We start from the raw sequence: 15,957 nt of genomic DNA on the forward strand, positions 1-15,957 counted from the left end.
TCCCTGGTGGTCCAATGGTTAAGACTTCATCTTCTAATGCAGGGGGTGCCGGTTTGATCCCTGGTTGGGGAGCTAAGATCCCACATGCCTCAGGGCCAAAAACCCAAAACATAAGACCAGAAGCAATATTGCAATGAAGTCAACAAAAACTTTAAAATACTAAAATCACCTTAAAAAAGTTCAGTGGTCATTGTATGGCTGCTATAACAAATTAATACAAACTAGGTGTCTTAAAACAACAGAAATTTACTCTCTCACAGGTTTCAGGCTAGAAGTCTGAAATCAAGGTATGAGCAGGGCTACACTCCCTCCAAGGGCTTGAGTGGTTCCTTACCTCCAGTGGCTGTCTGCCTCCATCTTCACATGGCCTTCTCCCCCATATGTCCCAGTGTTGTCTCTTCCATCTCTTTTAAGGACACGTGTCCTTGGATTCAGGGCCCATGTGGATGGTCCAGATGATCTATCTCATGATCCTTTTGGAGGCCACCATTCCACCCATGGCGGTCCTCTTTCATTTTGAATAGATCCTTGATGCTTGCCTGGTTTTGTAACTTCATGCATTAGTCATTTGGAAAAATACTCACTCACTGATCTATGCAGATCTTCCAAATGTTGACACATTTTGTTTTAACAACATGTTAAAAAAAATCATATTTGTTAATACCACCAACCAAATGAATCAGAAAACTCTTTCAGAGGAGAAAAGCAGTCAGGCTCATGGTGGCAGAAACAAATTTTCCAAAACTCTGAGTTTCACTTGAGGGCTTGAACTTTATCATTGCCAACAAATACATTGAGTTGTTTTCCTTGATGTGACAGGCTTACTTTGTTCATTTCCAAGAAAATGTCTGCCAAGTACCCAAGTTTGGCAAATATTGTCATTTGTCAGTTGTCCTTTTGAGTAAATATGGTGTTTTATGTAAAAGCAGCTAGCTCAGCTTTTTGAACTCCAACAACCACTCAGAGATCGGCTTTCCCTCCAGACCATCTTTATCATACAGCAGATTGCCTTATGCATACTTCCTATTTTGTCACAGAGAAAGATACTCAAAAGTTGAGATTCAGTAAAATTAATAATGTTTACTGCTATGTCAGGGACATCCTTAAATGAACTTGGCTTTTTTCTGTTTTTAGACTGCAATTGAGTGACAGTAGAGAATACAGTGCATACTGGTACAGCAGTGTGACTGCCTTAGTTCAGGCCAGGGCACCAACCATTCTAGCCATTATATTACTTTTACACCATCAGTGCAAATGGCAACACAGTGAAAAAGGCAAATAACACCTTAGTGTTAGTATGAAAATAGTTTGAGCTCATAGACCCCCTGAAAGAGTCTTAGCACCTTCCAGGGGTCCACAGACTACACTTGGAAAACTGGTGTTTACCATTCAGTTACAACTAAATCATCATGGACTGGTTAAAATTATAATGTATGGGTATTTCTTACATCATTAATAGAACTGGTTCCTTAGAAATGAAATAGATGCATGTACCTAAAAATTAAAAAAAATTGTAAAAGAAGCTTATAATGAAAAAGTCTCTCACCTCAGCATTCCTCTGAAGCAAATAGTGTTTTAGGGAAAACAACCTTTTTATTATAGAAAATTTCAAACATGTACAAAACTAGTCTGAGTTGTATAGTTAGCTTCCACAAACATGTTGCCCAGTTACAACCATTGTCTACTTATGACTATATCTTATTTTGGCTAATCACTATCCCATCCCCCCGTATACGTAATTTTGAAGCAAATCTGAGACATCAGGTCATTTCACCATAAATATTTCAGTGTTATCTCTAAAATATACACTTTAAAAAAAATGTAACACAGTAACATCATCATACCTAAAAGGAAAAACACAGTGAATTCTTAATCAGATGTTTGAATTCCCCCAGTTGCCTCATAATTTTCTCAGTTTGTCTAGTCCAGTCCAGACAGGCGTACGTTAGAACAATATGCATTCATTAGAATTGGTAGTTGATGGATCTTTTTGTCTTTTAATCGTTGTTTTTTGCCTTTCTTTTTTCTTTCACAAGTTGTATAATAAAGAAATAAGATCCTTTGTCCTGTAGAATTTCCCACTAAATTTTATTAATTGCATTCCTGAAATATCATTCACCTCTGATCTCTTTGTTGCCTGTAAATTGGAAGTTAAAGCTAATAATTTGTGAGATTTGGGTTCAGGTTTTTTGGCAAAAACACTTCATAAGTGCTGGTGTGTTTTTCCATCAGAAAGCTTGAAAGGTCTGGCTGGTTTTCCTTTTATGAGATGAGTAGATGTCAATGCCCATTGCCTTGATGCATTAACTCGTTGCTGTGGTTGTAGCCTCCAAGTCGTGTCTGCCTCTTTTGAGACCCGATGGACTGTAGCCTGCCAGGTTCCTCTGTCCATGGGATTTTCCAAGTAAGAATGCTGGAGTGGGTTCCATTTCCTTCTCCAGGGGATCTTCCCCACCCACGAATCAAACCCACATCTTTTTTCTGCATTGGCAGGTGGATCTTTATCACTGAGACATCTGGGAAGTCCGGCAGTAACTAATTAGGGGTTGCAAAATGGTATTTTAATTCTGTTCTTCATTCATTAGCTGGAATTCTATAAAGAGAAACATCCCCTCATCAGCTCTTTGGTTAACTTAGGGTGTAGTTTGTATTGGAAAGGCATGACAAAGGCTTGATTTTTATTCTTTATTTACCAGTTTGAAAAAAAAATGATTTAGTTCCTTAGCATCATTCAAAAGTAATCCTTAAGGTTTGTTTTGTATTTTTTAGTATCTTTGTAAACTCCTGGACTTAGCATTCAGCGTGTTTCAGTTCATCATTATTATTATTATTGCTTAGGCTCCATTTTCCATCTTTGGTTAACTCTTTCAGTGACCTCTTGGGGCTTTGATGTAACTCTAGTAATCACTGACATCATACCAGGGAATAAGGAAGACCAGGCTCGTCTGTACATAGATTGTAGCCCACCAGGCTCCTCTGTCCTTGGAATTCTCATTTGTACACTTCCTGGTCCGCCAGTTCTACACGGACCCTTAACTCATTTTATGTGTGTATGTGTTAGTTGCTGAGTTGTGTTTGACTCCTTGTGATCCCATAGAATGTAGAATTCTCCAGGCAAGAATACTGGAGTGAGTAGCCATTCCCTTCTCCGGGGGATCTTCCCTACCCAGGGATTGAACCCAGGTTTCCCGAATTGCAGGTAGATTCTTTACCATCTGAACCACCAGGGAAGCCCTAACTCATTTTAATGGTAAGTATTTAGAGACCACTACCCAGATGCAGGTGGTGCTCATTTCACTGGAATGGTCATTGATTTTAGACCTTTTCTGCCAGAGTTGAGTGGTACATATGTATGTGTATTTTACAGATAAAATATGAAACAGAATGTTACTTCCAACTGAAATTCAGTACTTTAGATTTGTGTTTTATTTTAAATCCCCTAGACCTCTTTTCTCCCACATCAAAATTCTTGATTCTTAAAGACACAAAGGTAGTTATTTTTTTTATTTACCCCACCAACAATATGATTGCTTGAATTTAAGATTTTAAGGTTTGGTTTTTTTTTTCAGTTCCTTTTGTCCTTCGGGTTTACCCTCCTAGAAATATACTTTGTTTTGAAGTCACTTGAAATAATTCCTCTAGCTTAGCTAGGTCTCTTGAGAAGGTCTCGTCTTGAGAAGGAACCATATTTAATCTTCTCTGCTTTTAGTTGCTGTTTTATTTCCCTGAATATCTGTATAATAAATGTATATCTTCCTTGATTTTTGTCAGTTTTGAACATACAGTTACATATAATAAATAAAACTTGAACTCCTCCCCTCACTGTAGTAAGGTTACCATTTTAAAATATTCCATTTATCACTCTATAACTTTTATACTTAAAAATGTTTGTTTCTTCTTCTATCAACAATAGATGGTGGGATTGAAAGGTTTTGAAATTTTATACACTTAATGTACTATACATGGGGCCCAGTGGAGGGCAGTGTGCATATTAGGTAATCAATACTTACTAAATTGAGTATTTATTATACTCTTTGCCAAATAAAATGTTAGTCTTCAATTAATGCAGATATTAGCTAAATTAATAATTAGTTTTATAACTCATGATGTCAGATTAAAGAATTAGAATCAGGAATAGTCATCTTTGTCTCCTTTCCTTTTTCCCTCATTCTCTGTAAATGATTTGGATGTGGCATCACTTTTTTAATGTCTGTGTTATTCTGTTTTTAAAAGATATGTTATTGTGTTGCAAATTTGGTATGAATAGAAAAAATTACACAGGAAGAGAACTTGAAAGTGTTTTAATTAGGTAAAAGGTTAATCTACAATAAAATCTTAGAAAGTAAATTCATATGAATGAAGTTGTTAATGCTGAACTCTGGGACTCAAACTGGAAAAAAGCAAAAAACTTTTCCTTATTTATAACATAATCTATTGAATCATGAAAATAAGGTAGAAAATGATTTCCCCCCCTTAGCATACAAAAGAGTGCATAAAAATGACCTTGTGATCTCTGTGTCCATTAATGGAATCTGAATTAGGCAGCATTTTAAAGGAAACATGGGTAATTAATCATGGATTAAAACTTACTGACCATATCATATAAATCATTTCAGACAAATTTAAACCCAAAGGCCTACTCCAAATTCCAGTGTCAAATAAAATTATAGAGTACATTATTAATAAGATGACTTTCTGCATGCAAGATTAATAGAAAAGACTTTTGAGAGTTGAGAAAATGATTTAATTGGATGTCGAATTCAAAGATTTTATTTCCTAAGATGAACAACCTCTAATTGTTATTTTGGTCCCCTGCTATATGAGATGAATGTAATTACATCATAGGTTACTAATTCTCTTTTATAGAGTTAGATTCCTTCACTGTAACATTAATGTTTATGTAAACCAACATGCATTTAAGCAAAAAGATACATAAGCACTGTTTTACACAACAATTGTATTGGAATTTGAGATACAGAAAATCACACTTTAAAATTATATTGTCAGAAGTCTTTATCAAATTATCAGGCTCCTTTATATTTCAGTGTCTACAGTCCCACTATGTACTTATACTTTTATTGTGTTCCTTTATTATATACAGTTCATCCAATTACATCTTTAATTATGTGTTACATTGTGTTCTTGCTTCAAATTTGTTTTTCAGTCAAAATGCTTTCAGTCTTCCCTGATTGCTCAGATGGTAAAGAATCCACCTGCAATGCAGGAGACCCAGGTTTGATCCCTGGGTTGGGAAGATCCCCTGGAGAACAGTATGGCTACCTGCTCCACTCCAGTACTCTTGCCTGGAGAATTCAATGGATAGAGGAGCCTAGCAGGCTGCAGTCCATGGAGTCACAAAGAGTTGGACACACTTTCACTTTCAAGAGACTTTCAGTACAGTGAAATCAAGTGTAGTTCTAAAAGTTATCAACCATCTCAAAATTTCAAACACAAAGTCTGAAAAAAAGTGAAAGTTTCATATTAACCTGCTCTGAAATATTAGGGAAATGTTTTATTGGACACTCATTGATCTTTCCAAGCCATTTTATTATGCACAGTAAAACTCCTGTTTTAGAGAAGTGACAGGGCATAGTAGTTAAGTGTATGGACTCTAGGGGAATCCAGTGGTTAAGACTCCCTGCTGTCAATACAAGGGGTACAGGTTGGATCTGTTAGGGACCTAAGATCCCACATGCAGTGTGATGTGACCCAATAAATAAATAAATAAAAGCATGGACTCTGGAACCAAAGTACCTGGGCTCTGGGACTTCCCTGGTGGTCCAGAGGTTAAGACTGCACTCCCAATGCAGAGGGTGCGGGTTCGATCCCTGGTCAGGGAACTAGATCCCACATGGCACATTTAAGAATTCATATGCCACAACTAAAGATCTCATGTGCTGCAAGTAAAAAAAGAAAAAAAGATCCTGCACGCCACAACTAAGATCCAGTACAGCCAAATAAATAAACATTATTAAAAAACAAAGTACCTGGGTTCTAATCCCAAGCATACTAGTTACTGGCTAAGTAACATTTGGCCATGTTACTTGACTTTGTGTTTTTTCATCTGTAAAATGGGGTGATAATTTTATATAGCTGCTCAATATATATAAAGTATTTGGAAAGTGCAGCACACATGTGCTATAGAACTGTTATTAATGGAAATTATTATTATGACTTGTACTGTTAGCATTATAAATTATTAAGGATACAAATAATTCTAGTTGTTTTATATTAGTGTTCAGAAATATTTTTATAACCATTTCATCAGGAAATTATAATATTACCCCATGTAATTTTCAAAGTGTTTTAGACATTCTGGAGCCAAACATATTCCCAAGAAAACACATCTCTAGTCTGTAATGAAAGCCAAGAGGATTCATATGCAGAAATTCATTTTCTATTCATCTTTTTCCTTTAATAACTATTTAGGTGTCTTTTCTGTGTAAGAGGGTCTAAGGATCCTGGGAATAACAGGGTGAATCACTTATGGAACTTGTTGACAATTCCTGGATAATAGAGGATGTTAAGGAATAGATATAAAGATATAGATATATAGAAATATAGATATATTTCTATGTATATTTATATTCTATATATATTTCTACATATCTATATAGATACATAGATATAAAGAAATACTCTGAGGTAGAAAACAAGAGGTGCAGATAAAATGCTCATAGGAGCTTACAGAAAAGAGAGCATCCCCACTAAAAGATTAAAAAAAAATTCTTAAAGGAGCTTGTATTTGTATAATGCCTTGAAAAATCAGTCGGACTTATATATAGAGAGAAATGAAGCCTGTGTTGCATATAAAGGAAAGGGCTTGTTTTGCTTAGAGCATGGAGTGCATGAAGGGGAAGTAAAGGTCATATGATAGTCAAAATATAGAAGATCTAGGAGGCTAAACTGATAAGATCTCATTCAGTCATCATTAAGGTTTTTTTTTTAATTAAAGTGAAATCCATATAACATAAAGTTAACCATTTTAAAGTGTGCAATTCAGAGATATTTTGATTATTTACAGTGTTTTACAACCACTACTTCTGTCTAGTTGCAAACATTATCATCACCCTGGAATTAAACTCCATATGCATTAATGAGTTCTTGACCAGTCTCTCAGCCCCTGGCAACCACCAGCCTGCTCTCTTTTCCTTTGGACCTATCTATTCTGAATATTGTATGTAAGTGGATTCATTCAGGCTGTAAATTCTTATGTCTAACTTCTTTCCCTTAGCATGATGTTTTTGCCTTCACCCACCTTGTAGCATGCATCAGTGCTTCATTCCTTTTTACGACTGACTAGTATTCCATCGAGTATATGTACCAGTTTGTCTATGTGGATGGACATTTGGTTGTTTCCATCTTTTGGTTGTTGTGAATAATGCTATTAATATACATGTATAAATGTTTATTTGGGTAACTGTTTTCAGTTCTTTGGGATATATATCTAGGTGTGAAACTGCTGGGTCACATGGTAATTCTATATATAACTCTTTTAAGAACTGCCAAATTGTTTTCCCCAGCAGCTGCACCATTTTACTTTCCTACCAACAATGTATGAGGGCTCCAGTTTATCCACATCCTCACTAACAGTTTCTACTAAGTTGATTATTGATTATTGTTTATTATTTTTACCCTAATGCATGTGAAGTGGTATCTCTTTGTAGTTCTGATTTGAATTTTCCTAATGACTAGTGATTGGGCTCCAAAATCACTGCAGATGGTGATTGCAGCCATGAAATTAAAAGACGCTTACTCCTTGGAAGGAAAGTTATGACCAACCTAGATAGCTATTAAAAAGCAGAAACATTACTTTGCCAACAAAGGTCCATCTAGTCAAGGCTATGGTATTTCCAGTGGTCATGTATGGATGTGAGAGTTGGACTGTGAAGAAAGCTGAGTGCCGAAGAATTGATGCTTTGGAACTGTGGTGTTGGAGAAAACTGTTGAGAGTCCCTTGGACTGCGAGGAGATTCAACCAGTCCATCCTAAAGGAGATCAGTCCTAGTGTTCATCGAAAGTACTGATGCTAAAGCTGAAACTCCAATACTTTGGCCACCTCATGCAAAGAGCTGACTCATTGGAAAAGACCCTGATGCTGGGAGGGATTGAGGGCAGAAGGAGAAGGGGATGACAGAGGATGAGATGACCGGATGGCATCACAGACTCGATGGACATGAGTTTGGGTAAACTCCGGGAGTTGGTGGTGGACAGGGAGGCCTGGTGTGCTGCGATTCATGGGGTTGCAAAGAGTCAGACACAACTGAGCGACTAAACTGAACTGAGTGATGTTGAATATCTTTTTATGTCCTTGTTGGCCATTTATATATCTTGTTAGGAGAAATGTCTATTCAGGGCATTTGCTGACTTTTTAATTGTGTTATTTATCTTTTTGTTGAGCTGTACAACTTCTTTATCCTGGATACTAGACTCTTATCAGATACATGATTTGCAGTTGTATTTTCTCACTCTATAGATTGTCATTTTAATTTCCTGATGATGACCTTTGATTCACAAAAAGTTTTAACCATTTTTGGCATCATATCTAAGAATTGAAGTCTAATTTACGTATTTTTTCTTTTATTGGTCATGTTTATGGTGCCATATCTAAGAATCCATTGTCAAATCCAGTGTTATGAAAATTCACCCCTGTGTTTCCATCTAAGAGTTTTAATAGTTTTTAGTCTTTTAAGTCACTGATCCATCTTCAGTTAATTTTTGCATGTGGTGTGAGGGAGGAGTCCAGTTTGATTCTTTTACATGTGAATAGCCAGTTGGCCAAGCACCATATGAAGAGACTATCCTTTTGCCATTGAATCATCTTGGCACTCTTGATGAAAATCAGTGGGCCATGGATGTACAGGTTTATTTATTAACTCCATTCTACTCCAGTGGTCTATAGAGCTGTCTTTATGCTGAGATCATGCTGTTTTGATCATTATAGCTTTGTGACAAAATTTGAAATCCGTAAGTGTGAGACCTTGTTCAGTATTGTTTTGGCTATATGGCCCCCCTGCAATTCTATGTGAATTTGAGGATCAGTTTTTTCATTTCTGCAAAACAACAAAATTATCAAAGACTCTGAGAGCTTAAATGGGAAAGGGAGGGAAGATTTAAGAAGTCTAAGAAGAATCCAACTAGTGTGAACTAGTTGAGCTAGTGTGAACTAGTTTGAACTAGTGTGACTGGGTATGAGGAGGTACTATGAATAAAAGATGATTGAAGGGAAAACCATTAATTTATTCATTTATGAGGGGAGATATTTAGCAGGTAGTTGGAAATTTGGAACTACAGTTGAAAAAGAGGTAATGATTCAGATAGACTTCCCAGGTGGCACAGTGGTAAAGAACCCACCTGCCAATGCAAGAGATGGGGGTTCAATCCCTTGATTGGGAAGATCCCCAAGAGGAGGAAATGGCAACCAGTACCACTGTTCTTGCCTGGAGGATTCAGTGGACAGAGGAGCCAGGCAGGCTACAATCCATGGGTCTCAAAGAGTTGGACATGACTGAGTGGGTGCGCACACACACACACACACACACACACACACACACACACAGTTACTCTCCAGTATCAAAGCAAGACCTTTCTGAATACTCTCTTGATTAAATTGAATTGGGAGGTTTTCTAGTTGGCCTGGTGTGAACAGCCACTATTCCTGGCCCTCTATGAGTGCTCAGTATTGTTCCTTCTGATGCTTCAGTGGCTTGTTCTTTCCTCAACCCTGAGTAGTTTCCTTCCATGCATGCACTGACCAGCTCTGGTGAATTCTCATGGAGGACCCTTTGCAGATCTCTGGGATTCTCTGTTGTCTGTCTGTCTCCCCGACTTGGTCCTGTGAATTCCAGCCATCTTGTTCTCCCTGAACTCACAGCTCTGTCTCCTCAGCTCAGGGAATCTGCTGGACTCGCCTGTGATTCCCCTTTCCTTTCCATCGCCTGTAATTTCTCTGAAGGTTATAAACTGAGACAAACTCTGTTCACTTCCCATCCCTGAGGGATCACTCTCCTTCACTGCCTAACATGCAGTATCTCAAGAACTGCTGTTTTATATATATGTTGTCTCTTTCCTTGTTGTTGGTTTACATGGGAGGGCAAATATGGCCCTTGTTACTCCATCTTATTCTTCTGGGTTCAGCGGTTTCCCCAAGGCTCTGCTTTTTTTTTTTTTTTTGCTGCACTGGGTCTTTGTTGCTTTGCACAGGTTTTCTCTAGTGGCAGTTAACGGGGGGCTACACTGTTGTGTTGTGCTGGCTTCTCATTCTGTGGCTTCTCTTGTTGTGGAGCACAGGCTCTAAATGCGCGGGCTCCGTAGTTGCAGTTCCCTGGGCTCTAGAGCGCGGGCTCAATAGTTGTGGCACGTGGGCTTTGCCGCTCCACAGCACCTGGGGTCTTCCTGGATCAGGGATCGACCTGTGTGCCCTGCCTTGGCAGGTGGGATCACGAGGTAAGTCCCAAGGCTCTGCTCTTAATTGTCACCTCACACTCTGAGGAAAGGAAAAGTTCCAAGAGTCTATAATAAATAGCCTCTGGTACAACCACTCTGTAAAATGAAGTGTGACTGTTGTTTAGTCTGCCTGTTTAATACTTCTTAAATCTCTAGAATATTAGAAAGGTTTGCTGTGACTGGTGATTTATAGATTGTTTAGGCCAGACTTCAGAGCTCTTTGGCCTCCCTTAAACATGCCAGTGACATTTTCAAAACACAAGGAGCCATTGATAGATTGCAAATCAGTTTTCACTCTTTTACTTGGTATGGTTCTGCAAACTTGGTTCTGCTTCTACTTGTTTCGTTTGGGTAAGGTTGCAGTGAAGGAAATTTTACTTTCTAAAGATCTTAATATTACCTAGGGCCCCCTAACACAGGCAGTTTACTGTGAATCAAGGGTTTGTTTCTGGAATACTAAAACCTTTTCTAGTCCAACACCAAGAGGTGCTGTGTGATTCTTGTTTATCTTATTCTTGAAAGTTTATTTGAAATTAGAAAGGGAAACTCCTACAGCTTTATTTGCATGAAAAAGAAAAGGCCAGTATTTTAATTATAGCAAGGGAAAGAGAGAACTTAAGAAAAACTGAAAATAATCATAAACTGATGAATGTATTTTTAAGCACTCATTATAGGGGCTTCCCTGGTAGCTCAGACGGTAAAGCGTCTGCCTATAATGCAGGAGACCTGGGTTCAATCCCTGGGTTGGGAAGATCCCCTGGAGAAGGAAATGGCAACCCAGTCTAGTATTCTTGCCTGGAAAATCCCATGGACTGAGGAGCCTGGTAGGCTACAGTCCATGGGGTCACAAAGAGTCGGACACGACTGAGCGACTTCACTCACTCACTATAGATACATTGGGTTTCCAGGTGGCACTAGTGGTAAAGAATCCACCTGCCAGTGCAGGAAACGTAAAACGCATGGGTTTGATCCCTGGGTTAGGAAGATCCCCTATGGTGGGCAAGGCAGCCCACTCCAGGATTCTTGCCTGGAGAATCCCACGGACAGAGGAGCCTGATGGGCTACAGTCCATGGGGGTCACAAAGAGCCGGACACAACTGAAGCAACTTAGCACACACATAGGTACATCACTTGTTTGGCCATGGGGTGACAAAGAATGGGTAGGCTACCTTTTATTTTCATGTAGCTCCATGAATCTCAAAGATTTGGTCTTCAAAACAAACAAATCTTATTTAATAATAATTTATTTTCCTGTGTTTTTGATCAGTCACATATAACTGTCCATCAAAGCTTTGGTTGTTGTTGTTTAGTTGGTAAATTGTGTTCAGTTCTTAGACTCTGTGGACTATAGACCACTAGGCTCCTCTATCCATGGGTTAACTTGAAGTAATTGTGTAACTTCAGCATTGTATAATTTCAGACAAAAACAGAGAATCTTTCTGTGATAGGCAACCTGAATAGCCTAATTGTAGATGAATATTTAGTTTCTTTTAGGCTTTTTGAGATATTGAAAATAGCTTTTTCTTCCTGGATTGGCCGGAGCTTGGGGACATTCAGTAAATAGCTTATGGTTTAGTTTTGAAGATAAATATGATAAATAACAGAGAAAACAAAACAAGTAGTTGTTGCTGAGTGCCAAGTGGAGCAGTACAGATTCTAAGCATTGCAGTTATTTTATTACATAGAGAGTTTCCTGAGCTGAGCTATTGTAGTCCTGACAGGTAACTAGGACTGAAGAGAGGTATTCTGAGCAGGGAATAGTGGCTATAAGTGTGCCATGGCAGAAGTGTTGGCTGTTTATTGTGGGTACCATACAGTGAGAAGACAGTCTGTCAGACAAATGTGTACCTACACAGAGAGCAGTTGGACATTGTAGGTGGAAAAAGTAAGTGAGGGTCAGATACAAGATTCTGAGTTCTTTGCATTTGTACTCTGTACAGAGATGACAGTGAAAATGAGAGGGGTCATTGAAGAGACCTTCAAATGGAGAAAATCAAGGACCTAGTGACTAGTTGTGAGGATTGAGAAGGAAGAAGCGTCTAAACTTTTGAGCTAGGACCAGAGTGAAAAGTCAGAGAGGAGCGCTTCAGTGAAATGATGGCAGAGATCTCTGAGGCTTTTCCTAAAAATTTCCAGTTTCTCTGTGTGTCTCCTAACTGGACAGCACCTTTCCCATGACCCTTCTCCCTTAATCGTTGAACCTGGTAGGATAATGTGGAGTGAGGAAGGGTATTTAAGAGATCATGAGGTCTCTAGGCCTAATCACTTCACTTTACAGATAAGGAAATTGAGAACTTCAGATATTGTGACTTCCCTTCAGGCCACACAGCTAGGCTGGCCTCTTGGCACCATTTTCAGAAAATCTTCTAGCAAAGGTTTCTGTATATCATTCCAGTTTGTGGCAAAGTGAGTTGTGTGTTTCCCCACCATAATTCAATTAGTTATTAACTTGATTCCTTAAATCGTTTTTTCACCTTCACCTTCCCAAATCAAACAAATTAATAATTAAAATAATTCCTTTCCAGAGATCTGATTTTTTTTCTTTTTATCCGTACACACCATGGCAAACTTCATAGTAGTACACAATGGGCATTAATGCCAAACTCGGGTCTGTTCTGTTTAAAAGTTGTTTGAGGGGAGCTGTTTGAAGGGAAAGGGAATGATTAACATTAATTTAAATCTGGAATGATGGTTGGATGGCATCACCGACTCAATGGACGTGAGTTTGCGCAAACTCAGGGAGATGATGGACAGGGAAGCCTGGCGTGCTGCAGTCCATTGGGTCGCAAAGAGTTGGAGACGAGTGACTGAACAACAAATCTGGAGTGAGGGTTCTTTCTGGCAGTCCTTTCCACAATTTTTAAAACAAGGAGGCTGTGTGATGAAGATTAGTAAAGAAATTGCTTCCTTTCTTTGCCCCTCGAAACCGTTCCCTATGACTTCTCACGCTTGGAACTCAGAATTCGTGCGACTGTCCGAAGAGAAAGAGATTAGCCAGTGCCCTGAATAAGTGAACTCTTGTTACGTTACGTTGTCTCACCCAGTCCAACACCTTAGCTGGAACCTGGGCAGAGTGCCCTCTCTTCCCTTTCCCAAGCCTCTTTCCTCATCCTACCCCCCAAGGCTGTCTCTCTCCTTTCACCCTTTCCCTCTGCTAGCGTCCCGCCCTTGCTCCCTCGGGGTCGGACAACCCGAGGCCCTCCTGGGCTGCTACCCGCCTACAGCTCCTCTCGGAAGCTCCGCCCCCGGAGGCTGAGAGGGTGGAGCTGAGTGAGCAAAAGCCCGGCCCCCCCGCGGCTTGGGCGGGGCTAGCGACCGAGACGGCGCCGTTGATAGGTGAGGGCGTGGCTTGCCGCGGAGGGCGGGGAACGCGGAGGGGGCCGCGAGGGGCGGGAGGCGCGGCGTGGAAGCCTGTGGAGTGTGGCGCAGCTGTGGCCGCGTTCCCGCTCGCCACGCGCTGGGCGTCTGTCCCCGAAGGTAAGCGTGGGCAGGCGGCCCGGCGCCGCGCTGACCCGGTGGAGGCACCCTTGCGGGGCGCGCCAGAGGCAGGTGTGGTTTGGCTGGACGGGTCCCGGTACCACTTCCGCGCGGAGCAGGAGCGCAGGGCGTGGGCGGGCGGCCCCGTGGCGTGAGCCCCGGGAGGGAGGAAGGGAGGAGGACAGGGTCGGGCTCTAGCTTCCGAGCGCGTGTTAACCGCACTAGCTCCGGGCCACGAAACTCTTCCCTCCACCCACCACACAAATCTCGAGAGACCTCAGGTACTGCAGAGACTTTATACTTTGTAACGTACGTATCTAGCTCGTGGTTCAGAAACTGTAGGAGAAACTCGGCAGTGAGCTTACCGGGAGCCTTTATTTTGACTTCGTGTTACAAAGTTTGCAGGAAGAGTGCTGCGGCTGGTAATGGGACTGTTATTTCAACAAGGACACGGAGGTTTGCACAGGCAGTGGATTGTGGAGATTAAGCGGGCAGGCTTTGAAGCTGGAATGTTGGGGTTTGAATCTACTTATTAATTATGAAACCCCGGCAGTTTGCGTAACTTTTCTATGACTTTGTTTTTGCATGCATATAGTGAGCATAATAGTAGATCTGGCATTAAATTTTTTTCTGAGGATTAAATGAGTTGCTATTTAGTAGTGTCTGGCTCATGTTAGTCGCTCAGTCGTGTGTGACTCTTTTGAGGCCCCATGGTCTGTCCATGGGATTCTCCAGGCAAGAATTTTGGAGTGGGTTGCCCTTCTCTTCTCCAGGGGATCTTCCCGACCTAGGAATTGAACCTGAGTCTCCTACATTGCAGGCATAGTCCACAGTAACTTGGGCCGTTTTCTTTATTATGCAGTCAGATGGGCATTCATCTTCAAAACAGTAGAAAGAAAAACCTTCCTGCAGAACCGTTGCTTGGAGGTTGCTTTGGAACAGTTTTTAAAGACTGAATCCCACTGGAAAAGGTCTCATTACTATTCTGTCATGCTAGAGATGTGATCATCTCCGTTCTTCCAAATCAAGGTGAAAGTGAAGTCACTCAGTCGTGTCCGACCCTTTGCGACCCCATAGACTGTAGCCTACCAGGCTCTGTCCATGGGATTTTCCAGGCAAGAGTACTGGAGTGGGTTACCATTGCCTTCTCCAGAGGATCTTCCCAACCCAGGGATCAAACCCAGGTCTCCCACATTGTAGGCAGACGCTTTACCATCTGAGCCACCAGGGAAGCCTAAATCAAAGCCATTCTCAAATGATACCGAAACCTCAGCATCTTGAGGGTTGTTCTCAAAGAGGCTTGAAGAAAGACAGCACTTTTTCAGTGAGTGTAGCCTCATTTTAAGCACTAAGCTCTGGTGCGCAAAAAGAAGTTCATCTCACTTTATACAGAACTTATAAGTTGTACTTTTTTGGGTGGGTACTTATTTGTAATATTATTGCAAAATGAGGTAAACCAGAGTACATAAACTAACCATCCTAAGAATCCTAACTTGCCAGTATTGTAAGGAATCTGAAAAATCAGATGGGCTGCCCTTCATAGATGAGAATCAGACCCAAAGATCCAAAACCAGTAAGTGACAGGGCTTAGACTAGAATTCAGCTCTGCTAAGAAACAGATTATAAAATCAAAGGATGATATTACTTCTGGTGTTCAGGATAGTACTATTTTTATTTTTGACAGTTTTATGGTGCTGTGAATGATTTTTCTCAGCATCATCCTACTTCATAGCTTAATTGCATGATTCATAATCATTCTTTAGCACCTTTGATTTAAATCACAAGTCTCAGAGTTGCCACATCAATGATTGCTTTGAGAACAAGATGATTGTCTTCAGCTTTGTACAAACATGTTCTAACAGCGCTTTGGTTTTGTTATTTTATACAGCCCTTTTCTCTCATGTAAGGAATGTAAACAGCCAATGTAAACACATTGACCTTCTAGGCAGTTTCTTATCATTGTATTATTGGTGAAGTTTCCTTGGTTGGGTAAGATAGTTACCAAATGCTAGCCCAAGGAAATCAGACTTGAGT

At 40.2% G+C, this 15,957-nt stretch overlaps 1 protein-coding gene and 1 non-coding gene across 9 annotated transcripts in view; both read left to right on the plus strand.

The window, feature by feature from the left end:
* SGK3 (serum/glucocorticoid regulated kinase family member 3) overlaps positions 1-15,957 on the plus strand; it is a 111,398-nt gene that overhangs the window by 34,942 nt on the left and 60,499 nt on the right. For 3 of the 8 annotated variants that reach the window (XM_004011715.6, XM_060393721.1, XM_042254274.2), the window contains exon 1: positions 13,810-13,923. The exons of 4 other annotated variants lie outside the window; for them this stretch is intronic. The gene's annotated coding sequence lies outside the window, so the exon portion shown is untranslated. Of the gene's footprint in view, positions 1-13,809; positions 13,924-14,102; positions 14,205-15,957 lie in introns of those variants that run through there. One more of the 8 variants, XM_042254270.1, reaches the window with a different exon arrangement.
* TRNAY-AUA (transfer RNA tyrosine (anticodon AUA)) lies at positions 11,126-11,197 on the plus strand. The gene has a single exon. It is a non-coding gene; the product is annotated as a tRNA-Tyr (tRNA).

The sequence above is a fragment of the Ovis aries genome, chromosome 9 (assembly GCF_016772045.2).
Source record: "Ovis aries strain OAR_USU_Benz2616 breed Rambouillet chromosome 9, ARS-UI_Ramb_v3.0, whole genome shotgun sequence".
NCBI classification, from domain to species: domain Eukaryota; kingdom Metazoa; phylum Chordata; class Mammalia; order Artiodactyla; family Bovidae; genus Ovis; species Ovis aries.